A 25,559-nucleotide genomic window follows, 5' to 3' on the forward strand; every position below is an offset into this window, starting at 1 on the left:
TCAATAAATACAAGCAGAATAACACAAGCAGTATTACCTTGATGGTAGGTAATGCCATTGGTACACCAATCAATAAATATTAATGGTAATAAATACCAACCAATGGTAATGAACACATGAAGTGAGATGTGTTTATTAAACTGGGTTGGCTCACCTGTGATGCCAAACCACATAAAGGAATTGGAGGGCTTGTGCAAACCACAGGTTGCTGGGTTCAGATGTAACATGAGGTAGTAAGGGGGCACAGGGCGCTTCCACAGAACACTAAATCATACTGAGGCAATACATTTAAAGATACCCACTGATAGCAGACTCCTGATATAACCCGGAAGTCAAACGTTTGCCCAGTTCTTGGATAAAAACAGCAGGAAAGCTCCATTTCATTAAACATGAAACCCACCCTATAGCTCCCAATGGTGTTAACATTGATTGATTGTGTTAACATATTCAAGCACAGAAAACACTGTGCATATTCCAACAATAGTTAAACAGTTTTAAACTCCATTGGTTTCAATTGGTCATGCCTATTGTAATTATGCAATAGGAAGATAATTTCAATAATTTACTTACTCCAGGAGAGGGGGGAATGCTGCCAAATCCCCAGCTTTCCCAGATTTCACTTCAGGCCAGTTTTCTATTTTTAGATACCCTGTCCAAGACATAACAACAAGAACAGTTTCATAAAAACCACTCAGACCACTTTAAAGAACAAATAAGTAGAACTAAAATTGTATTATTCAAGAATATCATAAAAGAAAAATAGGCTACTCAGAATGTTCTTGGCATAGATAGTTCACAGTTTCTCATTTCTTCATATTTTGCTTTCTGTCGAAGTAGATGTCAAATTACACAGAACATGTTAGATGTGTTCAGATATAGTGCCAGGCTATGGTTTGGCTTTATGAGAATGAGAGGCATCAGTCTCACATTCACACATTCTCTCCACTCCCTTGCATGCAGAGGTAAGAAACTTCCCAGTTTGTGCACACCATAAATTCCCATTTAGTCGAAACAGGCAAGTTTTCTGCGCATACCCAGAGGAGGGAAGGGGGAAAGGGAGTATGGCAGACCAAGGTTGAATCTCATAATGTCAATCCATGGTTTGATATTGGCATTATCTCATAATGCCACCCCAACGTTCAATCTCATAATGCCGACCTTCTTCCCCTTCCTCCTCTGTGAATGTAGCCATTGTGCCCTTTTTTATTATCATTTTTAAAGTGTAAAATTGAAAGACGCTTTGAGCATAGATATATCTTATAAAGTACTTCTGACCTGATCTGGGTGCAAGGCCAATATAATTTTTGTGCTTTTATTTAAAGGCATATTTAACAATGCCATGCCTGCTACTATGGATAGTAATTGCTAAATTTTGCATTTTTATTGTTTAAATTATGATAATCTCATGCCTTACATTTACACTCAACTAACATTTTTAAATAACCATTTCAACAACATTGGCACCATGAACTATCGGATGACTTAAAAAAAAAACAATTTAGTATGCAGCTCTATACCACCCATCTTCCATTGGGAGCATTTGTGAAAAATGAGAAAATGCATTTAGGAACACAGGATTATCAGAAATGAACATAAGAATTCTGTTCCACCATAACAACATCTTGGCTGTAAATACGGAGCTTAGGATAACAGTTTTACTTTTGCTTTTGCTGTTATATAGCATTTTCCCATTCTAAAGCTAGTTGTAAATACATAATACTGAATTTAGTAAGATCTAGAGGTAAATTCTGGTTCCATAAATCTATATGCTACAACAGGACATTAAAATGAACCCTCCCCATCAAAAAGGGCAAGAAGAGATATAATATATGTTACAGGATACAGAAGTTAAGAATGGCAGGACTGAACAACACCCATGTCCCATGTATCATTGGCCTTCCATTGTCCTGAAAGTGGCTTCCACATGGATGCATTTTTCTAATAATAAGAAAGCTCTATGAATCAAGTGTGTCTGCGCAGGCTCAACCATGTGGTTACATGGATTCAATTTTATTTTGGAGAGGAGAACAATTCAGTAGTCCTGTTAAATCATCACTTAACTACTCGACACGTTCACTATGAACAGCTGCTGCTTTCCCTTGACAAGAGTAGTAACCAACTGCTTCTGATGACAATGGTTACTATTTATACAGGAAAAATTTGTTCCTTCCAATTTATCTATGACAAGTTAGTGCTGACTGAGCTGAAGTATAAGCCTTAGCTTCACAATCTCATCCACTGTCTAAGAAAGTCCCCCTGCTTTTGTCAATACTTTGAAGATGGCCAAAGCTCACTGCCTGGCATCATTCGCAAGTCACTTTAAGCCAAGAATCCTGGCATATTAAACTACAATGTGAATGAATCCATTTGCTCCTGCTTTGCTTTTGCGTTCACACAAGCAGGTCAACAAACCAGACATGGATAGCTTAGTGTGATGTCTGAAACTGGGATTATGGTTTAGTGTGCCCAAGCAAGCCAAGATTGTAAGCAGGCTTTAAGCCAGGCTTTGTTGATGGTTTACAAATTCTGGATGGGTTGGGGGAAATAAACCATAATCCTACATTTGAACATTATGCTAAGCTATCCATGCCTGGTTTGTTAACACATTCACACAAAGTGGAGGAGCAAAGAGGGAAGAAACAGGCTGAATGCACTAGCACACAGGCTGCTCACACTGTAATTTAATAAGCTACAATTCCTGGGTTAAAGTGATGTGCAAATGTGACTACTGTGTTGGCAGCAGGCAGAGGGGAATGCACCACTGATTTGTCTATGCAACAAGGGGATGCTTCCATTTTTATTTTAATCTTTGTACTATTTTATCTCTTATTGTTCAACCTCTCCGAAATCTGTTTAGATGTGGAGTGGCATATAAATGTTATAAATAAATAAATAAATAAATAAATCCTCCTCCGATACTGTGGTACAACCAATGAGTTGCACAGTGCAGGAAAACAGGGAGAGTGGCCTGATTACTTAGGCAACAGGATGATCAATGTTGCATTGGACCCAGGGCTCACAGGGATGAAGCGCCTGCACGTTTTTATTAGCAGGGACACTGACATCATCTGCTCACCCCCTCAGGCTTCCCTTTCCCCTCTCAGCTAGGCTGCAATCCTCCCAGTAACAGGGGGAGGAGGGTAGAGATTACTTCTCCCAGCAACAAAAGATTGCTCCCTGTTGAAATGCAAAGTATTTTGGGGTGTCTTGGTCTTGAATTATAAAAGACTTGTCCCTGGTGGAGATGAAAACTGGTTTGCTGTTATGGATCAACACAGCTGCCTGAATTTTTGGCCTCTCCTTCGGATTGTGGCTATGGGGGCTGCCAGGATGAGCTCCTGCACCACTACACCATTGTGGACAGACACTCCCTCTATTCCAGTGCTGTATTACCTGGAACTCACAGCTCACTTCTGCGGTTCCAAAGTTTGTACACAGCCACGGAAAAAGTGAAAAGGCACAGCTGAGGCGGGGATGCTGGGTTTCAGATAAGCATTTTATGCCCCATAATCTTCCCCTCGTCCACCGATTTTCAATATTCAATAAATCAATATTCTGAAATATTGATTTAGAATACTTTAGCTCAGCACTATTAGAAGTAGAGTACAAAACTGCATATTGGTAAAAATGAAACAAAATCATAGCAGTCAAGCTGAAGGGGAGAAATCATACATGTTTGAATTCTTACTTCAAAATCCCAATTAAAATGAACTACGGCAAGAAAAAAACAGCAACATATTGTAAGAATTATTTATAAATATTACAGAAGTGTTACTTATGAATTAAACTATATGTTGCATGTTTTAAAATCAATAGAATGATCAACTAAAGCACTGGTTGTTTAAACTCAGTTCAAACACAGTTGTAATAGGTGAAGCTGAGGGTTAAGGCCACAATTATTGGAGGTTACTTCAGCTCTGTGTACTACTGGAAGAGAAAATTATTATTATTTTAAGAATTATCTTTATTTTTAATTTTTAAAAACAGTGTTTAGTTTTTATTTAGTAAATGGCAAGTAGTTTCACATTTCCTTCAGTATCTCATAAATATGTCTATATTGAGATTTGGTTATATACACATTAATCTATTAGTTAAAAGGCCAGTGATTAATGAGTGGAAAGGTTTAACTGAAAGTGGAATTTAACCCAGATAACTTTTGCTATGACTTACAGTATTCATTTTCTATTAACTATAACCCTAAGCCTCTCCTGTAATGGAAGAGATGTCTTCAATTAAACTAGCACACGTATTTTCCTGAATGTATCAATATGGCAGTTCAACGGTCTTGCATCTAAAATAGGCATCTTGGGTGCATACAACTAAGGGGTGGCCCTAGACTAGCTACCAGCAACTGGTGCTCTAGACAAACCATGCAATCGGTGCTCCCACCCCCAAACCACAATGGCAGATTTAGGCTGAGGTTTCTGGTAACCTAAGAGCCTCATGTGGCAGAGTGGCAGAGTGGTAGGTGGCAGTATTGCAACCGAAACTCTCCCCACGACCTGAGTTTGATCCCAGCGGAAGCTGGGTCTCGGGTAGCCGGCTCAGGTCGACTCAGCCTTCCATCCTTCCGAGGTCGGTAAAATGAATACCCAGCTTGCTGGGGGAAAGGTAGTCACGATTGGGGAAGGCAATGGCAAACCACCCCGCTACAGTCTGCCATGAAAACGCCAGCGAAAGCAGGGTCCCTCTAGGAGTCAGCAATGACTTGGTGCTTGCACAGGAGGAACCTTTCCTTTTGGTAACCTGGGAAACATTTTGCCCCTATTTTCCATTTAATGAAGAGGCAATGCCCACTCACCCCTGCATCTTCTCAAGCAGAAATATCATTTATAATAAAACGCGCCTAAATGTTTTTTTAAAAAATGAAGTACTGTATCAGCAGAGAGGATCTGATAAAAACAACAAAGGAGACAAGTACAGCCCTGGAAGAAGGGTCCCAGTTGCATACTTGGGGTGACATCGTCAACAAGGCGCCACTAACCTCTAGGCTCAACCCTCCGAGGGCAAAGGAAGCGGCTCTTCTCAGGCGGCCCTCTCACTCCCTGCCTCCAACTGGGGGCAGCAGCAGAGCAGAAGGATATCCTGTGTCGCCTGAGGGAGAACCGGGTCCCAAAGGCAGGCGTGCAGCCTGACTTAGCCCCACTATCCCCAGTCGGCCCCTCACTCACCTCCACAGCCTCGGTCATATTCCCTCTGTATGTGCACAGGAACTGAAATAATGATATCTTAGTTATTTTATTCGTAATTTTTTTAAATGAATGTTTTTCTTCGAATTCGGCACCCCACTTAACTTGGCACCCTAGGTGACCACCTAGTTTACCTATATGGATGGGCTGCCCCTGTTACAACCCCTTTCAGGGTCTATTGGATATATTTTCTCTCTAATTTAACACATTTCATTCTGAAAACACACCTCTGGGTGCCAACATGTTCTTCTTGCTCCCCCCACAAGCCAGTGTTTTGTGGTTAAATCAGGTAAACAATTAGAGAATTTGGAAAGGTGTTAACTGGAGAGCATCCTGGAAAAACATCAAAGAGCCAGCCAAAACCCTAAGGCACTTCAAGCTGAGATTTTTCTATGCTGGTTAAGATTCATCCACAACACCCCCTCATTCTAACATGATCTTCCAGATACATTTCCTGCTACTTTGAAAGCAACTTTTACATTAATAGGACCTAGTCAATCCCAAGAATTATCTTCTCCATTGCATAATATGCAAATACCTCTGTGTATAAACATAGTGTTAAATACTTATAAGCAAGTGTATTTGTTCTATTGATTGTTTGAGAGATCTACGTACATAAATACACACAAACCAAAATCCATAACATGGTTCTATGAAATACAAACTACAGGGGTCTTCTTCATTGTAGTATATCTGTTGCAATTAGCTGGATAAGAAAGGAGTTTAATGTATAAACAAATGGCTATGTCAACATAGCGATTATGCAACTTTTGCCATCCTTAGATATTTAAATACGCAAGGAAGTAATTATTAACTCAGTTTTACAGAAGCTTAGCAACAACATCAGTGTTGTAAAGCCAACATTTTGAAAAGCAGATACTTAAAACAGCTTCTTCACGTGTGATGCCAAATCAGTTATAGAGGACGCATGTGACTGAGCTGGGCCAATTTTGTCGAGACAACAGATACCCAACTCCAGCTCTAGAATACGTTTGTGAGCTTGGATGAAGCTAGAACCTGGAAAACAGAAAAGCAGAAGATTCTGGACTTTTGACCAGGTGTGGGAATACAGGAAGCTGCCTTATACCATGTCAGCAAGCCTTGGTCCATCCAGCTTAGTACTGTCTACTCTGACAACATCTCTCTGAGTTTCAAACAGGAATCTTTCCCAGCCCTTGCTGGAGATGCCAGGAAGAAAGCCTGGCCAATCCAGAGGCTTCACACTTTCTGCCAATCACAGGGGCCAGTACCAAAAATCCGTTCCTTCTGGACCTGAGCTCACTATGCTAGGTCCTGCATTAGCTCTTAGGTTCCTGGTGGTTGTAATACGGACCTGTAGCGGGTTAAAACACTAAGACAGAATCAGATGTTCTCCAGTAGCCATTTTGGAGGGGAAAAGTTTTCAGGGATTCCAAATGCTTCCAGTAAGCCTGCCAAAAGCTTACATTTTTGAGCTAGTCTCACCGTTGCTCTGAACTAGCTTCATATATTCTCAGTTAAATCATCCCATAGCAAAATCTGATTGGCTGCATGACAAAATTATTTTACCGAGAAGAAGCGTCATCTTGGGAAAAACAAATGGTGCTGAAGCCCATCAGGTTTCAAGGAAACTCAAAGGGAGTGGTGTTGCTGCCTAAATGCCACATGAGGGCTGCCCAAATACACTCTGAGGCACTCCTCTTATAGGCAGTGTTTCCCTCAGGAAGACTTCTGAAAATGGCCCGCTGAAAGACTGCAAAGGGGGGGGGGGCATACTTTGCAAGTGGAGAAAATACTGACAAAATATGCCCATCCCGTTTTGGCTCAGCTTATCAAATACATGTGCCAAAACCCACATTTGGAACTGCCAACTAAATCAGAAATCCACTGACTTAGTAATGAAAGATGTTTAATACTGATGTCATTTGAAACCGACTCTAGGTGGAATAATTTGATGATAGGTCTTACTAGTTAAAAACTGACTTCCTCTACTCTAATTGTATTTTAAACAAGAGATGGTGTGTCATCCTACATTATATGGAAAGAACTACGCTACTTCATGTTCATAAAGATTCCGTTGCATCCCACTGTTATCATTATACAACATTATTATGCATTTTTCAGAAGTATCCAGAGGACCCAATTATCTTGGGTTATTAAATTATCCTTCAATTCAAATTAAAAACATAAAGGTACAGAAAGGAGTGATAATAAAACTGAGTTTCTTGATCAAAGCCCACCCTCTGAAAGAAACTGTCTAGTAAAAACTTGCATCCCATAAAGCCCATACAAATTTGTACCATTCATTACCAGATTTCTTTCTTGTGACCACAGCTTTCTAGTTTAATAACTAGACATGTGAAGGCCTGGGGGAAAAAAACCTTGGCAAAAATCTAATAAAATTTCAGCCTCCGTATTTTCTGTTTTTTTCAAGGGTCATTTTTTGTCCCTGGAAAAAATTGGCAGGGGCAGGGAGAATGTTTTTTTAAACTGAATTTTTCTGGTAGTTTTCCCAGTCCTTCACATCTCTATTAATAACCACTGTTCATCCTGTTGCACATGAGGATTGAAATGCCCTGTAATATTACCAGCCCATGGCTAATATAGTTTTTATTATAAAGTATTTTAAGACAGATTACAGTATCAAAATTTAGAACTATCAGACAACAACGAAAGTATTAAACATTAAATAATTAAAAATAACAGGAACAGCGGGTTTACTTTTTGTTTTTTAAATCACAGTTTATTTTCAATATTTCTTTCCTGACTTTCCATAAAATGTTCAAGGCAGCATTCCAGGGAGTATAAAAACAAACACCAATTCAACAGCCAAATGCCTGTTGAAATAAAAAGGTTGTCACAGCAGAAAATTATCACAGAGGAAGGAAGGTGGGCTGCTCTGGGCAGGGGAGCGCCACAAAGAAAGCCCTCTGCTATACCCCAAGATTCTCACCTCAAGTGTTGGTGGGGTGCAGGGTAGATATTTTCTAGTAAGTCTTAATGAGTGGACAGATTCATATGGAGGGATGCGGTCCTAAAGCACTTAAGGCTTTAAAGTCAATGATGACAATAACTTTGAAATGCATCTGGAAACAGGCCAGAAGCCAATGTAGTTGTTGCAAAAAGGGAATCACATGCTTCCAGTATCAAGCTCCAATCAAAACTGTGGCAGCTGCCTTCTGGACATAGTCCTCAACGTGTCCTACTCCAATGTCATGCCCATTTGCCTTTCCTGCTCTAGGAGCCATTTATATTATCAACAACTCATTTTGCTAGAAGAGTACTTTGATGAGATGGAGACGTTGTGTAAAGGGCAAAAGTCCCAAATACCTCCTCTCAGTACACCACACTGTATCATGACAATGGAAATGGAAGTGCTTTTGAATATCTGTTGCCAAGGTTACTCCCGTAGCTTAATTAGTGGTCTGCCACTGTATCCCATGTCCAAATATTTGCTCCCACCACACCTCTTTTTAGCCTCTGGGGTAGGCAGGGCTACTGCAGAGCTAGACAGTTGTTGCAGTAGTTTAGGATGAATTAACTCAGGAACTGGAGATTGGGAAATACTGGTATTCATAGATGAGAAGTCATGAGAAAAATGCCTACATGCCCTCCTGAGATAATTGCAAAGTGCAGCTTCTGGTCACAGATTCAATGATACCTGGTTCTAGCCCTTGATACCTGACAAGAATCTTTTCCATATAGTTTGAAAAAGGCACTTTTTCAGACAACAGTTAGCTTAGTCAACTTAGGAAACTGCCTTATACTAACTCAGATCATTGGTCTATCTAGCCCAGTATTGTTGACATTCACTGGCAGGGGCTCTCTGTGGTTTCAGGCAGAAGCTTTTCCTGCCCTACCTGGAGATGCTGGGGATTAAACTGGGGCTTTCTGCGTACAAACCATGTGCTCTACCACTGAGCTACAGCTCCCACTATACTTTTATTTTGTATCTCTCATTGTCAAGATATTGAGAACTGTATGCCGACTATACATTCATAGAGTTCTAGTATTTGTTTCCATTATGTAACACAACTGCTGAGCCATGGAACATTTAAGGACTAAAGAATTAAAAGATAGCTCTAATTAAAGTCAACTTCACATTCCTAGGTATTTGTTGGCCTAGTTTGGAACACCACACCCCACTGTGCTGTGAGGCATAAGAGTGCCTTGGAATATCAATTGGCAAGTTTACACTTGCAGTTTAATTGATCTGACATGATACAGCAGCAGCTATTCTTTGTTCCTTAGCCAAACTCTGGTAACATAGACCTCATAAGCTCCACTGATATAAGTCCCTATGCAACAAGTATAATTTGGCTTAGACGAAAATGTTGAGTACCAGGGTGTTAAAAACATACCTCTTCTATAAAACAAACCAGGAAATATTTGAAGTTATGTGAATAAAAGACACCTAGCTACAGGTAGTGGCAGGGAGGAACAGTAAATATTCATTAAATATAAACTCATGTATAACAAAAGTGAGTTTGACTTATTCGTTAGACCTGAAGTGCAAGCATGCATAAATAAAAGAGGGCGGTTTAAATACAGCTGTGGGTCTCTGAGTAGTCCTCAGGGATCTGTTCCTGTGCAGGCCTAGAAAGGAACTTTCTGTAAAGCTTTCCACGTCAAGGAAATGCTGTCACCTTCCTTCATGAGGTGTCCCTGGTATTCTGAGACAGCAGCAAGGGAATGGCCAGAAGTTATATACTCAGTTCTACTCTATCCTTGCCCTCCAAGATATCCTGCTGTTAGAATGGAGAATAGGAAGTGTTGAATGCACAGAGGATCACCGGAAAAACAACTTGTGATAATTAAGCAACCCTTTTTTCTTTCTTGTGGCCACGTTGTGGTAACAAATTGGAGTACCGGCTTCTAAGCTGGTTTACTACTCTTTCGTTTCAGGAATTTGCATGCAAAGAGGCTTTGAGGTATCATCCTTACATTCATTGTGAGTAACTGTAATGTTAACAACTTACAGTGTGGTTTGACTTCTTATTCAAAGACGTTACCAATCTGAGTTCAAATACATCCCAACTCAGACAAACATGAGATGTTAGCTAATAAATAAATACTGTTGCTGTCATTAATTTAGACAACGTCATGTGGCCTGGCTTGACAGGGACTGTAATGGTAGAAAAATTGTTGCATCTTCACCTAGAAAGGCTTTTGCCTTGCCAACAAGATTAGCACTCTCTGCGCATCTAATGAGCATTCCATTCTCTCAGCACTATTTTGAGGCATGGAACGAGTATCACAAAATTACGCCCTTGTTCACATGGCAGACTGACATTCTTTTATAGCTGAAAATCCACACTTGACCGGACGGAAGCGATTTCTTCACAATGCAATGCTGAATACTCGGTTTTCTCTTGCTCTGGAGATGTAATTGCCATAAGAAAAGCCATTTGGGGCTTTTCAAGTAGTCAAGCCATTTACCAAGAAGGCATGAATCGAGTACTCCATTCTGGGCAAAGTAACTTAAGCTAGAGAAATCTGCGTAGTTGGTCACTGTTAGCTCCCTGCTAGTCAGTAGTTGAAGCAGAGAAGTAGTTCCCCTTAGGCTGATAGTAGGTCTATCCAATTTAAAAACCACGAAGTGCCTTGCTTGACTCCCCAGCAGCAGCATGGGGATTTTAGCACTGAGTAGAGAGTGGTATATTGCCTGTCCTGCAGATGGATGGTAGCTGGGTTCCCCTTATGACCTGGACCCCGAGAGCAACTCCTTAAGGATCTCGTATGAAAATAAAAGTTGCAAAATGAAAGTCCCTTTACCCTAGCTGTACTTAGACTTCTCTGGGGTGTTTCTTCCTGCTCCCTCTTCAGGCTCTGGTCTCTTACTCTCTTTTTATACCCTCCTCCCTCAAAACCGAAAGTACTATTTCAAACCTGAAGAAATGAAACTTAACTGGGGAAATGAAATGGAAACTTAACCAGGGAAATGAAACTACTCCTCTCAGGGATACCCTCTTCTAACAAAACAACAAACAAACCCAGGCCTCTAAGCCTGAACTTTTTTTCTTTTGCCTCTATAGGCCTCAGACCTTCATAGAAGGATGTTGGAAAGCCCCTGGAGATCTAATCATCATGTGGATGTCCTTTAGTTCATCCACCAGTGAAAACTGGAAGAAAGACCATTTTTCTCCAAAGGGAGACCTTAAGTTTTCACCCTGCTCATGCAATGTAGCATGGAAGACAGGAACCAAAGCACACACGATGGACATTGTTGCACTAGGGACAGTAAAGTGTGCCATCTTCAGACGGAATATAGACTTTCTCAGCTTCTTTCAAGAGGATACTGGTACATGGCCATGACATTTTGAGAGTTTGTCACCATTATAGTGGCAGCTCTAACATAAGTACACCTTTCTCCACAGTACTATTCTGTTCCAGGACATGGTGTCATACAGATGAGAGTCTAGCGTGAGCATAGGGGCACCAGGCATGAGTTTGCATTCTGGCAAGGGAAGCAGGCAAAGTCAATCAAGTCCAAGTTCAGATTCCAGTCAGGCAGCATCAAGCAAGGTTCAAGTTCCAAAAAGACAAAATCAAGAAAAACAAGTATGCCCTGAAGAGTTCCACGTGAGGCTCAGGCTAAAGATTAATACAAACAGGCTTGAATGGTTCTTTAGCATCAAACACACCCAAAATGAGCCTTAAATAGAGCTGTAGCCCTATCTAGGCTAGCTCCAGCAGTCTGGGGTAGGGTAGGTCTGCTGGGGCTTGTAGGCTGAAGTCTTTGAATGGTAACATGACCTCCTCAGGTCAGAGAGATGCTGGCAAAACAGGGTCCTCTTGTCTGGGACTAGTTCCAAGAGCAAATCCCTCTCCCCTGATACTTCCTCCATGGCCTCATCCCCTGAAGATGGGGACAAGTACATTCTGTTTCTTTTCTTCTGTGTCAGTGAAGATATATGCCCTAAAGCCTGTTTAGAGTTCTATGGAACTTGTGGTCCTCAGCATTAATTCCACCTCTCTTGAGCCACCCTCTCCCATATTACTTCTGCCACCTTTAACACTTACCGCAGCATTGCTAGAATTATTGGAGTTAAACCGTCTCAATCTAGAATGTAGATCGCTGGATCAGTAGGAATTTCTGATACCATCATCATTCTTAGTCTTTATTATTTATAAGCACTATGACCCCCACTTGGGGAAATAGTCATTGGGCAGCCAACTATATACCTGTAGGCTCTTCTACAGAACTGACTTCTAATATGCTCTACAGCAGCTTTCCCCAGCCTAGTGCCCTCCAGATGTTTGGGACTTTAACTCCCAGCATTCTTGGCTATTGGTCATGCTGGCTGGGGCTAATGGGAGTTGAAGTCCAAAACATCTGGAGGGCACCAGGTTGGGGAAGGCTGCTCTGCAGTCTCTTTTGGCTACCTTCTTCAATCTAGAATCAGTTCTGTTATCTGGTATGCAGGTGATACAAGGCAAATGGATTGAAAATGTGTAAGTGCTTGCAGTGTGGAACATTGCAACATCTTGTCCTTTTATCTGAAGCATCTGGTCAGTCTAGATAGTCAATGTGTCTTCCACTTCCTTTTTCTGCTTCTGTGTGGCCCACAGCATAACTATGCTCTTGTAACTGAGGTAACTGAAAGATTTCTGTTAAACAGAGCTGAGGATGCTGACAGGTCTGAACATGCTCGACCCTCAATCTATAGCTGCTTGGTTGGAACCAAAAGCATCTATTGCTCCTCCATCAGCTTTAAAGGAGCTGAAGTGGTTAAAGCAACTAATTACCTTTTCGGAAAGTTATTCCTCCTGGTATGACAGAGCTGACGCAGGTCAAGATTCTTCCCAAGGCATCAAAGCTGATGAAACAATCAGCTTTCAGTCTCCTTCATCTATTTTACCAAGCATTTACTAGGAGGCTCAGAATGTGACCACAAGGGGGGGCCACTTCTCTCCACCCCACCTTTGGAAACATGTATTAAAAAGGCAAGCTACAGCCATTGTTAAACATATTACCAAATGTTGGTCCAGTTCAGTCTCAGAAATGCATAGTGGAGACACAATCATGCCTTCCCTCCCTGCCTATGAGCATGCCTTTGCTGCCGCCTGAGACCACCAGACATGTACATGTGGGTATATCATTTGTATACGGTGTATGTTCTTAGGCCTGAACAATATAATTGATATTGTACATAAAATCCAGGAATAAACCATGGAACCTGGGCCTACACACATTGGAATTTATATCCATTTATACGTTATTGAAATATTAGGATGACCAATGGTCTTAGATAGACAAGTAAATGGATGCCTTTATTCCCCCACCATTAGTAAGTGAGAGATCAGGAGGGAAATCCAGGCTTCTGTTAGCTATAAATTCCTGTACCAAAGGAAAACTTTCTAGAATGGTCCATCCCTATTGTTTCTTCATTTGGCAGATAGACAGAAGGAACTATTTACCCCTACTACCATAGAGTTGTATCCAATGTTAGTCCTACGTAGAGTAGGCCAACTGAAATGAGTGGGACTTAAGTTCAATTGGTCTACTCTAAGTAGGACTAACATTGGATACAACCTACGCCAACTGCCACAGTGAGGGATGACAGTACTCTAATGTGGCAGAAAGTTTACCACAAGGTTCTTTCCAGGATCTTCAGAAGGGCAGATCCTAGATGTGAAGCAGCACAGAAGCTCCAAAGAACTAGCTTTACAAAAATAGCATTTTACCACTTAGCTTTTCTACATTTTCCTTAAGAGTAACAGTTCAAAAATCAAAAGTGAGACATTTAACAACCTAACACCTAACCTGTCTTTTGATCCCTAAAATAAAAAAGGACAGATTCACAACTGTCCCAGAAGAACTGGGTTCCAATTCTGCAGCTTTTCAAGCCAGAAAAGACCAAGAGAATGCTCAAACAAAAGCTCTACTGTAGACTTCCTATGAGGAATGTAATGTGCAGTGTGATTCTATGTATTTTACAAGGGAGTATGTCCCACTAAGTTCAATGGTAGCTAGTGTTGGGAAAGCATGCATAGGATTGCAAGCCAAGTGTTCAATCAAACTTACACACTCAAAGTCATTTCGTGTTGAACTATGAGAGCAGCTGTGTTCCCATCTCCCTTCCCCCAATACAGGAAACAAAGCTAGAAGTAAAAAATAAGACAGGAATGCTCCTGTGCGAGCTGATGTTCTTGGCTGCTTTCTATGTCTATTCCCCCTGTGCCAGCAAAAAGGGTAGGGGGGAGGGGAGTGAGAGGGATTTAACATTTCAAAGACTGTCTTAAACACCGAAAATTCCTTGATTGTGTAAATAAGCAGGAAAATCATCCCTCATTCATGCATGTCAAGACAAGTTTCTTCTATATCCTTGTAGTTACCATTCACTATTTATACAACAGCAGAATTTTGGGACTTGTTTCATAATTGCAAAGCATGCTATAGCGTTATTTTAAATCAAAGGAAATTATCTGACTAAAACATCAAATTCTCTTGATGCCCTCAAACTGTTCTATTAAATTCTGGAATTTTAAATCCTCCAAGTAGAATGAATTTTTTTAAAGTACCATTTATTAAGCAGTGATATAATAATTATATACTTCAGAAGAACTTTAAACATCTTGCCGAAGAACATGTGGTCACATACACAGATCAGAGTATTCTTAACTACAAATTGAAGCCATGTTTTCACTTGCCTTATTAGGAACTTGGCTTTCATTCATATATATTTTGTTTTATGGGAAAGGGTGGGTGATAGGCAGAGGTGGAGTAGCATCAGGAAAAGGATACTATAGAAGCCAAATTCTCCATTTGTCCTAAACAACGTTTTGTGATTTTGGCAGGAATAGATCCCTGTGAAAGTTAGGCTCTGCTGATCTCAACCAAGAGACAAACTTGCAGTTTCAACACTCAATATATACCATATAGGCAGCTAGTGGAAACTTCACAGACCACGTTTTCCTTCTCAAAGCAAAAATGTCAACACAGATATGATATTAATCTTAACATCAGGGGAAAGAAAATAGCTTTTTACAAGTATATCTTGTTTTCCTCCTTGACAGAAATGGTTCTGTCTCTGTCTTTGTGATGGGCTTACTTGCAAACTGGGTAAGTGTTCTGTCACCCACTATCCAGGATCCTAGCAAACATTCATCCGATGCTTACACTTTTCCCCACAATAAAAAAGTCTAGAAATGTTTGGATTAATACTGAGAATTTAGGTCAGGCATTACAATGACCTGGCATTAGGGAGATTAAATGGAATCCAGAATATCATCTTTCAGGCAACCTACCCTGACCAATCCCAAAGTTGTCCCCTGCCCCCAACATTCCTTCACCAGTTTGCAAGATACCGACCAGATGCCTCCCAATCAACACAAGAATAGTGGCTAAATACCATTGCTGGCTCTAGGTTTTGAGGGCCTTGGGCACACCCTCAATGGGCCCCTCCCTCAGTGAGTCTCACCGCCATTGTCACCAGATGCTCTTGCTTCTTATCCTCTTTCTCATTATTGTTACCACTTGCTTGCTTGACAGGCAGAGAGAGAGCCAGTGAGCAAGTGGGCAGTGGTATCTACTACTCTTCCTCCTCACAATCTCTGTTGCCTGGGCCAGAGTGAGTGTCAGGTTGAAATGGTGAAGAGGAACAGCAGGCTCAGGGGGCTCTTGTCAGTGGTGTCCAACCATGCCTACCCTTGATACTAGCTCTACTAAATATCCTACCAAACTTCAGGGACTCCTGTGTCAGTTGACTGTGCTTCAATCACAAGGATAATTCCTCTGAATTTAACAGGCCTTTTGCTTCTCTAACTTTCTTCTTTTACAGCACTCTGTGGGCATAATGCATCCTTAAATGCTTCCCTTTTCCAATGATCTTTGAGAACAAGTGTTCAGTATCCATGACACCCCATCTTATGAAGAGTTTGCACCATTGTGATTTTTCATGATTGCCTCACTGTGGAAAACTTGTAAAATGGTTGAAGTATGTCTTCAGCTATCCCTTCACCAGATACATGTTGAAGCCTGCCAGGTTGTAGCAAAACTGGGTTCATTCACTAAATGAAGCTTGACCCAAAATTTGATAGGAAAGAGGATCATGCTAATTGAGGCTTAGTTAGGGCTTAAAAAAATTATTTTAAAGAAACACACAGAGGAAAGAGAGAGGAAAACGCTAAACAAGATCTTACAGTAAATGTAGAAACGTTATAGTTACATAGTTTATATTATGTCTCTGCTGCCATATTGAAAGTTAACCAAATATTCATAGAGCTTTTACATCAGATTCCCTTATGCAATATAATATAGTGCATTAGTTTCATCATAATCATTTCACACTGAATACTTAACCACTCATCAATGAAAAACAAGTTTAAGCACAGCTACATTATTGCTAAAACTAGGGTAAGAAAATAATATGCATATTAATTCTTGGTTCTTTCTCAGCAGATTATCATCTCAAATTCCAACAGACTTGAGACAGTCTCCTGTTTCAACAACAGTATTTAAAAATTGCTTATAAAGGTCTTATTCCATCAAACATTTCCAAAGCAAAAGCCAGACTCTCCTTTACCCACCCACCCAATTTCCCACAGCTTTGTCAACAGTTGCCTAATATGGTGGCATGTTTTATTTACCAGGACAGATTGTTGTCAAACAGCACTCTAACTCCATTTTGCCCCTCAAGGACGTCTTGTCTCAAAATGTTCTGTCTGGAAAAGCCAGCTAGCCTGGAAAGGCTCTAACCAATTAGAACAGAAACCTGTTGAAATGAACAAGGGAATGTCCACACGATCTATGCCTCCATTTCCTAATCTAATCAAAACCATGCTGTATCATTTATCATTTGGCTTTGGGGAGCCCTGAGATTTTGACTATCTTTTCCAAGAAGTAACTCCACCAGGGCCACCCCTGTAATGAGGCAGGCAGATGTGGACACATCAGGTGGTACAGAATGGGAAGAGCGGCGAATTCTGCTGCTCTCCCCACACAAAGGGCCTGCCCAGCCACACTGCTGCTACCTCCCTCCCTCCTTGCTTGGTTTGGCCGGCCAACAGCTTGTGCTCAGCCAGCCAGCGGCTCCTCCTCTTCCTACCTCCCTGCTTGCTGGCCCATTGGTTGGCCACTCCCACCTTCTGCCCCAGCTGCGGGGCTCTTGGGAAGGTCAGGTGAAATATCACGAGGGGTCTGGAATTCTCATGGGAGCAGCTGGACATCACAGGAGGTCCTTAACTCTCACAGGAGCGGCCACGACCTCTTGTGATATTTCAGCCAACTCTCCCAGGAGCTCCATGGCTGGGGCAGAAGGTGGGAGCGGCCAACCAATGGGCCAGCAAATGCCAAAATATCAATTTTCTAACTTTTCATGTACAAATGCCTTCCAAATTTATCATCTCAGGAAACCCACAGTCAGTTTTCCCATCAGCAGCAGGCTGCGAATCCATAAATTAAACAAGAATTAGAGAAAGACAGTTTGGTGGCTGAGACAGAAAATCCAAGTGGTGCCCTCAACTCCAAAGTTCAAGAATGAATGAAAACTAATGATCAGCTGCACTTTAACAGCCCACAACACGTGCTGGTCTCATAGTAGGGGCCTGGATGAAATAGGACATATATAATAGAACATGCACCACTATCATGGTGATTTAGAACTATGGTTGCATGTGGTAATTGCTGTTCTGCCTGTGCTGATCCCATCAGACCAAGCAACAATCAATACAGGTATTGGCAGAGTTCACAGTTAAGACTGCAGGTGTTCAGGCCTGCTGACATAACATAAGAGCAGCCATGCTGGATCCGATGAAAAGCCTACCTAGTCCAGCATTCTGTTTGCCCAGTGGCCAACCAGATGCCCATGGAACCACAACATGAGTGCAAGAGCACCTTCCTGCTCGTGCTCCCAGCAACTGGCATACATATTAGAACATATTGCCCTGACACTGGAGGTAACATATAGCCATCATGACTAGTAGCCATTGTTAGCCATATCCTCTATGCCAGCTACCTCATCACCCATGAAAGCAAAATAGTATCTTATTAACAAATATTGGGAAAATCTGACATTAATGAAAGCAATGTCTCGCTGATCTAGCCTTAGTTTTATCAGTTTATCTAGGAGCTGCTTCAAATTAGACAAAATTCCACTACAGAAAGCCCAGGTGTAGAAAATGCTCTCACAATAATAGAGCTCATGGCCATCCAATTCAGGACAGATAAAAGGAAGTATTTCTTCACAGAGAGCATGCTTAAACTATGGAATTCACTACACAAGAAGTAGCAATGGTCACTAATTTTGGGGGGCCCAACTTTAAAACAGGATTAGACAAATTCAGGGAGGATAAGGTTGTCAATGGCAACGAGTCATGAAAGCTATATATTATTTCCAGAATCAATAGCGGTATGCCACTCAAGACCAGTTGCTGGGGAACACAAACAGGAGGGTGCTGTTGTGCTTATCTTCTGCTTGTGGGCTTCCCAAAGGCATCTGGCTGGCCACTGTGGGAACAGAATACTGGGCTTGATAGGCGTTTGGTCTGATCCAGCAGGGCTCTTCTTATGTCCAGGCAACTTAGGCATGGATAAGCGTATCTATCTGCACATTGCACACTACTTGTTACTGCACATTGCACACTATTTTGTCTGTAGAGGAATTTGTTATGAAGCAGCCTTTAGTCACATATGGGGAAGCATGAATGGTTTATTTTGTGGCCTTACAAATATTTAATAATACATATTTATGCATACCTCCCCTCCATTCTGTACAAATAACTTTGTCGACAGCTAGTCTAACATTAGAGCTTTGCAAAACTAAAAATTGAATCTTCAGCAGTTATTTGGCTTTTATAATATTCCGTAATTATGTTTCGTATGTTCCTAATGCAACAGAGGACTACAAACCTTACAAACTATTGCTAAAATGCACTTTTAGTTATTTATATTCCACTTTTTGCCAAAAAATGGCTCTCAAAGTGGCTAATAATAAAAAAGTGGCTGGCACTTTTAGAGATACACACCTAAAATCTCAACTCTTTTGAGAAAGGGTTGAAATTCTGCTATGGGGAAACATCTGCTAAAATAATTCCATTTGTGAAAGGTTCAAACAATTATTTTTGTAGGCGAAAAAAATAAAGTTTGCTGCTTTGAATGAATAACAAAAGAAGAGTATTAGAAGCCCTGACATTGTTATTAATTACACTCTTGATGAGGCCTTCCAGGAGAAAAGCTAGCCACAGGAAGTTTTAACTCCAAGTTTCCAGTGAATAAATCAGAACACCTTGCAGAAAGGAAATACAAATATCAATGGTTTCAGACAAGATGTGGCAATTTGGACTATTACCCATCTCGGTAACAGCTCCTGTCTCAAGTAAAGATGCATTGCACCACTTGCTACTCTTACAGCAGTCTTTGCACTCACCTGAGAGTTGGGAATTGTGTAAGAAACTTTGTTGCATAATTAATAGCTGCTGCTCATTGTATCTGAATGGTGAATTTAACTAGCAAATGTGAGAACCCTGGACTTTTTCCCCTGTAGCACATGCCTATTTCTGATGACTCAGCACCAACTGACAGGGTTCAGAACACAGTTTCAGGAAGATTTACTGTGGGAATACTATTTCATATTGTCTGGATCACAAGTGATAGTATCAACGTCATACATGATGACTTAAACATAAGTCAGTGGAGCTAATGGGGCTGGGGGAATTAATTGTGCGGCGCCATCCCTACCAGTAGTTAAGGCGGTAGAGTTCCAAAATGAGATCATAAGAACATAAGAAGAGCTCAGCTTCATCAGCCCAAAGGCCTTTTACTCCAGCACTCCTCAGTTGCCAACCAGATGCCTATCGGAAGCCCACAAGAAGGACATCACTGAATTTTGCTGGACACTGCTGAAGTACTAGAAATTCTAGAGCACGCTACTTAATTCTGGCAAAGGCATCAAGAACAGACATTACAGGATTCTTTGAAACTGCTGCCAAGGAGCTGTAATTCAGAAGGTGCCACTCCACATGTAAAAAAAACAAACAAGAAAAAAAATTCAAAACAGCTCTCTTGCCAAGTTCCAAACCCTAAAAAATATGGCTGATATGGGACAAAACACCAATCTTGTTTTTTGTCCTGAAAGCTTTATGGCATTTTGCTATCACAAAGCTCTCTCCTTTTAACAGCCATTAATAACTGAGAAGCAAAAAAGAAAAGAAAAAAAGCAGTGACTGGATCATCTGGTTCCCCCGCCCCCCAAACACCCCTTTAAAGCAGTCATGAGGAGCTCCAATTTTTATCTGAGTAGCAGTCCAGGCAATGGATAGGGGTAATAATTTCCTTTTGCAAGTTTCCATGGTTTAAATCCCCAACTAAGTTATCAGACCCACAGCTACAGCATGGGGAAAAGAACAGGCGAACCCATATTTTTTTTCCTGCTAGAGATATAAAGCAGCTTGGAGGAGGATTTGCATCAGGGAAACAGGGCAGGGGGTGGAGATGACCCCACTCTCTGCATCCAGTTCCAGATGGAAGGCCAGACATTGCACATGTGTGTCTACATGCAGACATGCACAGTGCACACACATACACAGCATGCCCATATGTCTATATACACAGTTATCATTTATACTTATTTTTTATACACACACACACACACATGCACCTACTAATACTCATAGCATATGAGATGTTGCGATTTCAGTAATATTTTGGATTGGAAGGGAATGCCAAATACCTACTATTATTATTATATTTATTTATACCCCGTCTTTTCCCCAGTACTGGGACACAAGGCGGCTTACAAAGATTGAAACATATACAATTTAAACATATGAAAATATACAAAAGTTAAAATATAATTAAACAATACAATTAAAATTACATTAAAACAGCATTTTAGCAGCTTACCCCCAGGTTCCAACTATGTCCCAAAGTCCTGCTGGAACAAGAATGTTTTAGCCTGCCTCCGGAAACATATCAAAGAGGGAGCCATCCTAACCTTCCTGGGAAAGGTGTTCCACAGCTGTGGGGCAGCCACTGAGAAGGCCCTCTCCCAGGTTTCCATCAAACGTGTCAGTGACAGTGGTGGGACTGAAAGAAGGGCCTCTCCAGAAGATATCAGGACATGGACAGGTTCATAAGGGAGGATACGGTCTTTCAGATAACCTGGATTGGAGCTGTATAAGGCTTTTAAGGTCATAACCGGTGCTTTGGATTCCAGAAACAGACTGGAAGCCAGTGAAGCTGTTTTAGCAGGGGAATTGTATGCTCCCTGTAGCCAGCCTCAGTCAACAGTCTAGCATTTCCAAAAACATTTCATGAAAAGCAGAAGAGAATAACTTAAAAAATATCAGCCCACTTAAAATTCTTATTGAATTGCTTTTGGTTTTGAAAAGTGAGTATGCTATTTGAAAAAACAGGAAACAGAATGAGCAGAGCAGAAGAAGCTACCCCAGCTAGTCTAGGGGCTATACAAGCAAGCAAGCTCCCAGACAGTGAACGATCAGGGAGAACAAACAGGGGTTTGGCAGGGGAGTTGCAGTGGAAGAGGAGGCAAAGGCAAAGTGGTGAGTGGGCTGGAGCACACCCAGGGACTTTTTATTCTGAGTCACCGTGGGCTCACCATGTGCTCCTGAGAGCTGCAATTGAAGAGGTGTGTCCTGAGAGCTGGGACTGAAGGGGCGTGGCCTGATTACTCTCAGCAGCTGTGTGGGTGGGGAGTTTCATTCTGTTTCCTGACTCCTAACTGAGCAGAGCAAAGGAAGCTGCCCCAGCTAGCCTAGGGGCTATAAAAGCAAGCAAGCTCACAGAAAGCGATTGATAGATCAGAGTGAGTGAACAGGGAGAGTAAACAGGAGTTTGTCAGGGGAGGTCAAGGGGAAGGGCCCTAACAATTTTTTTAAAATGTCTTTTTCTTGTAACACACACTTCTATATCAGTGTAACTCTGTTGTTAACCTCCAGTGAATAGAGGACAAAGCACAGGCTATTCCAGTACAATCAGAAAGCTAGGGGAGGGGGAAACAGAATAGAAACTGTGGAAGGAAAAGACTCTCTAGGTCAGTGATGGGCAACCTTTTGAGCCTGGTGTGTCAAAATTCGCCAAAAAACCGAGCATAACTCGGGTGGTGTGTCACTTCGAGAGAAAAACCATAATTTCGTGATATTTATAGTTTAAATAACAAAAATGTATAATTGTAATATATAACTGTATTTAATAAACCAAAAACTAATTATTTAACTTACCTGCTTAGTGACTTCTTTGTTCATCTGTCAGTCGGTTTCTTTTGTTGGTCTTGATATTATTTAACTTGTGTGGGGTGCCGTGAACTAAGATAAGTGAGGGGGAGGGGGAATTCTTTAACTAACCTGCCTATTAGTGACTTTTTTGTTGCTGAATTTCATTGGCTAAACCTTCAATTGAAGGTTGGTATTTTGTACACTTCAAGCCCAAGCAAGGCGCTACTAACTTCATCTGTCAATCTGTTTCTTTTGTTGGTTTTGATATTATTTAACGATGAGAATTAAGGTCTCACAAAAGTACGTAGAGGGAAAAATTGTTAGTAAAGCCATTGCTATATTTTTCAGGGTGCTAAAAGTGTCTGGTAATCAGTTCCAGGCACTCCAAATTTCCTGTTCGTAGTGGCACTCCTCTTGATTCTCCAAGCGGCACCTTTCCAGATTCTCAAGCTTTGACCTCAAGTCGACAAACACCTGAGCCCAGATACTGTCTTGAAATTCTGCATCTCCAAATCATCAATTTGCATCCATTGGAAACCATTTAATTCCAAACTACTGTAGACTACTACATCAGGATACTTAACTATTTTTATGGTCTGTTCTAGGCTTCTAAATTGATTAAATCTATCACTGAACTGGTCAAGTAACGAGTCTAAAACATGCTGGTACTTTATATGCAAGGGTTCCATTTCATTTTGTACAGCTGCACTGGCCTTCTCAAAATACTTTGTTACTCGAGAAAAATACTTATAAGTTTTAGTTTCTACATCTCGCTTGAAAATTTTAAGTTTACTTTCAAAAGCTTTTATGTATCCAAACATAACGTCAATACTTTTGCCAAAACCTTGTAACTTTAAGTTCAGTTCATTAATATGAACAGAGAGATCTGTAAAAAATATCAGGGTGTTGACCCACTTATCATCATTGAGCTGGGGAAAGTTTCCCAGATCCTTATCCTCAAGAAATACCTTAATTTCTTCAAAGCGCTCCACAAAGCGCTCAAGAACTTTGCCTCGGCTCAGCCATCTTACACTATTGTACATCAGCAGTCCACTGTAGGTGGAATCAACCTCCAGTAAAAGTGCAGAAAATTCTTGCTTGTGAAGGGGGCGAGCAGCTATTAAATTAACTATTTTTGTAACAACTGACATTAAGTCATTTAAGTCAGTGAATCCTGCCTTGGCACATAAAACCTCCTGATGGATAATACAATGAAAAGGCACAATCGGATGTCCAATAGCTTCCGTAAACAATTTGACAAATCCGACTTTTTCCCCCACCATGTTTGGTGCCCCATCTGTTTTCACTGACACAACTTTAGAGATATCAATGCTTAGGTCACGGAATGTTTGTATAACAACCTTACATATTTCGCTTCCTGATGTACTTGTTGGCACTGATACTAACTTTATCAACTCTCCTCTCATTGTGAGACCATCAGAATATCGACCAATAATGGCCAACTGAGCATGTGATGTGACATCAGTAGTTTCATTTATTTATTTACTTATTTCTATCTATACCGCCCAATAGCCGAAGCTCTCTGGGCGGTTCACAAAAATTAAATCCAAGCAACACACAATAAAACCATTTAAAATATACAGAACATTAAAACGACAATATAACAATACAACCACAATAAAACCTAGCAGCAGTGAGTTTAAAATACAGATTTAAAACAGCAAAGATAAAAATTTAGAAAGCTAAAATGCTAAAATGCCTGGGAAAATAAAAAGGTCTTCACCTGGCGCCGAAAGGAATACAATGTAGGCGCCAGGCAAACCTCACTAGGGAGCTCATTCCAGAGCCGGGGTGCAACAGCAGAAAAAGCCCTCCTCCTAGTAGCCCCCCACCTCACTTCCGTTGGCAGGGGCTCACGGAGAAGGGCCGCTGATGATGATCTTAAAGGTCCAGGCAGGCACATATGGGAGGAGGTGATCCTTCAGGTAACCTGGCCCCAAGCCGTTAAGGGCTTTGAATGTTAACACCAGCACTTATGTTGCTGTTAATGTTAACACATCGGGCCCAGAAATGGACTGGCAGCCAGTGCAGCTGGAAAAGTACTGGTGTAATATGAGCTCGCAGGCCAGTCCCTGTTAACAATCTTGCTGCCCTATTTTGGACCAGCTGAAGTTTCCGGACCGTTTTCAAAGGCAGCCCCACGTATAACGCATTGCAGTAATCCAGACAAGAAGTTATCAGAGCATGGATAACTGTAGCAAGGCTATCTCTGTCCAGATAAGGGCGTAGTTGGTATACCAGCCTAAGCTGATAAAAAGTGCTCCATGCCACTGAGTTCACCTGTGCCTCAAGTGACAGTTCTGGATCCAAGAGCACCCCCAAACTACGAGCGTGATCCTTTAGGGGGAGTGCAACCCCCTCCAGAACAGGTTGAATATCACCTAGCCGGGCAGACGAACCACCCACTAACAGTACCTCCGTCTTGTCTGGATTGAGTTTCAGTTTATTAGCCCTCATCCAGTCCATTACCGTGCCCAGGCACTGATTCAGAACAGTCACTGCCTCACCTGATTTTGACATAAAAGAGAGGTAGAGCTGGGTGTCATCTGCATATTGATGGCACCTCAGCCCAAACCTCCGGATAACCTCCCCCAGCGGTTTCATGTAGATGTTAAACAGCATGGGGGATAAAATAGAGCCCTGTGGAAACCCATGGCACAATTGCCATGGCACAGAGCAGTAATCCCCCAGCACCACCTTCTGGAATCGGCCATCCAAGTAGGAGTGGAACCACTGTAGTGCAGTGCCTCCTACTCCCAACCCAGACAACCTATCCAGAAGGATACCATGGTCGATGGTATCGAAAGCCGCTGAGAGGTCCAGGAGAATCAACAGGGTCGCACTCCCCCTGTCCCTCTCATCAAGAGAGATCGAAAAATATTTACAATTACTTATGTCTCTCTTTAATTGATGTTGTACGTTTGTGTTCAGTCTCATTATTCGGTCTTTTATGATATTTCTACTGAGTGGTAACTCAGATATTCTCTTAATAATTGCATCTTTATTCTGCATATTTTTAAATAGAACTGGTGCACATCTTAGGAGAGTTTCTTTAATAAATTCTCCCTCACTGAGTGCTTTTCCATGCTGAGCTATGGAGTGAGCAATGCTCAAACTTGCAGATGTTAAATTTGTAGAGCCTTTTATAAATTTAAGGATGGAATTAGATTGGCTCTTATAAAGGTGTAGCTGCCT

At 41.3% G+C, this 25,559-nt stretch overlaps 1 protein-coding gene across 6 annotated transcripts in view; it reads right to left on the minus strand.

Moving 5' to 3' along the window:
- Positions 1-25,559, minus strand: part of TBL1X (transducin beta like 1 X-linked) — a 199,109-nt gene that overhangs the window by 147,059 nt on the left and 26,491 nt on the right. For 2 of the 6 annotated variants that reach the window (XM_084844236.1, XM_084844237.1), the window contains exon 2: positions 571-649. The exons of 3 other annotated variants lie outside the window; for them this stretch is intronic. The gene's annotated coding sequence lies outside the window, so the exon portion shown is untranslated. Of the gene's footprint in view, positions 1-570; positions 652-25,559 lie in introns of those variants that run through there. One more of the 6 variants, XM_084844232.1, reaches the window with a different exon arrangement.

Source organism: Heloderma suspectum, chromosome 3 (assembly GCF_057233095.1).
Source record: "Heloderma suspectum isolate Gila_16-S chromosome 3, 16-S_ref, whole genome shotgun sequence".
Taxonomy (NCBI): Eukaryota; Metazoa; Chordata; class Lepidosauria; order Squamata; family Helodermatidae; genus Heloderma; species Heloderma suspectum.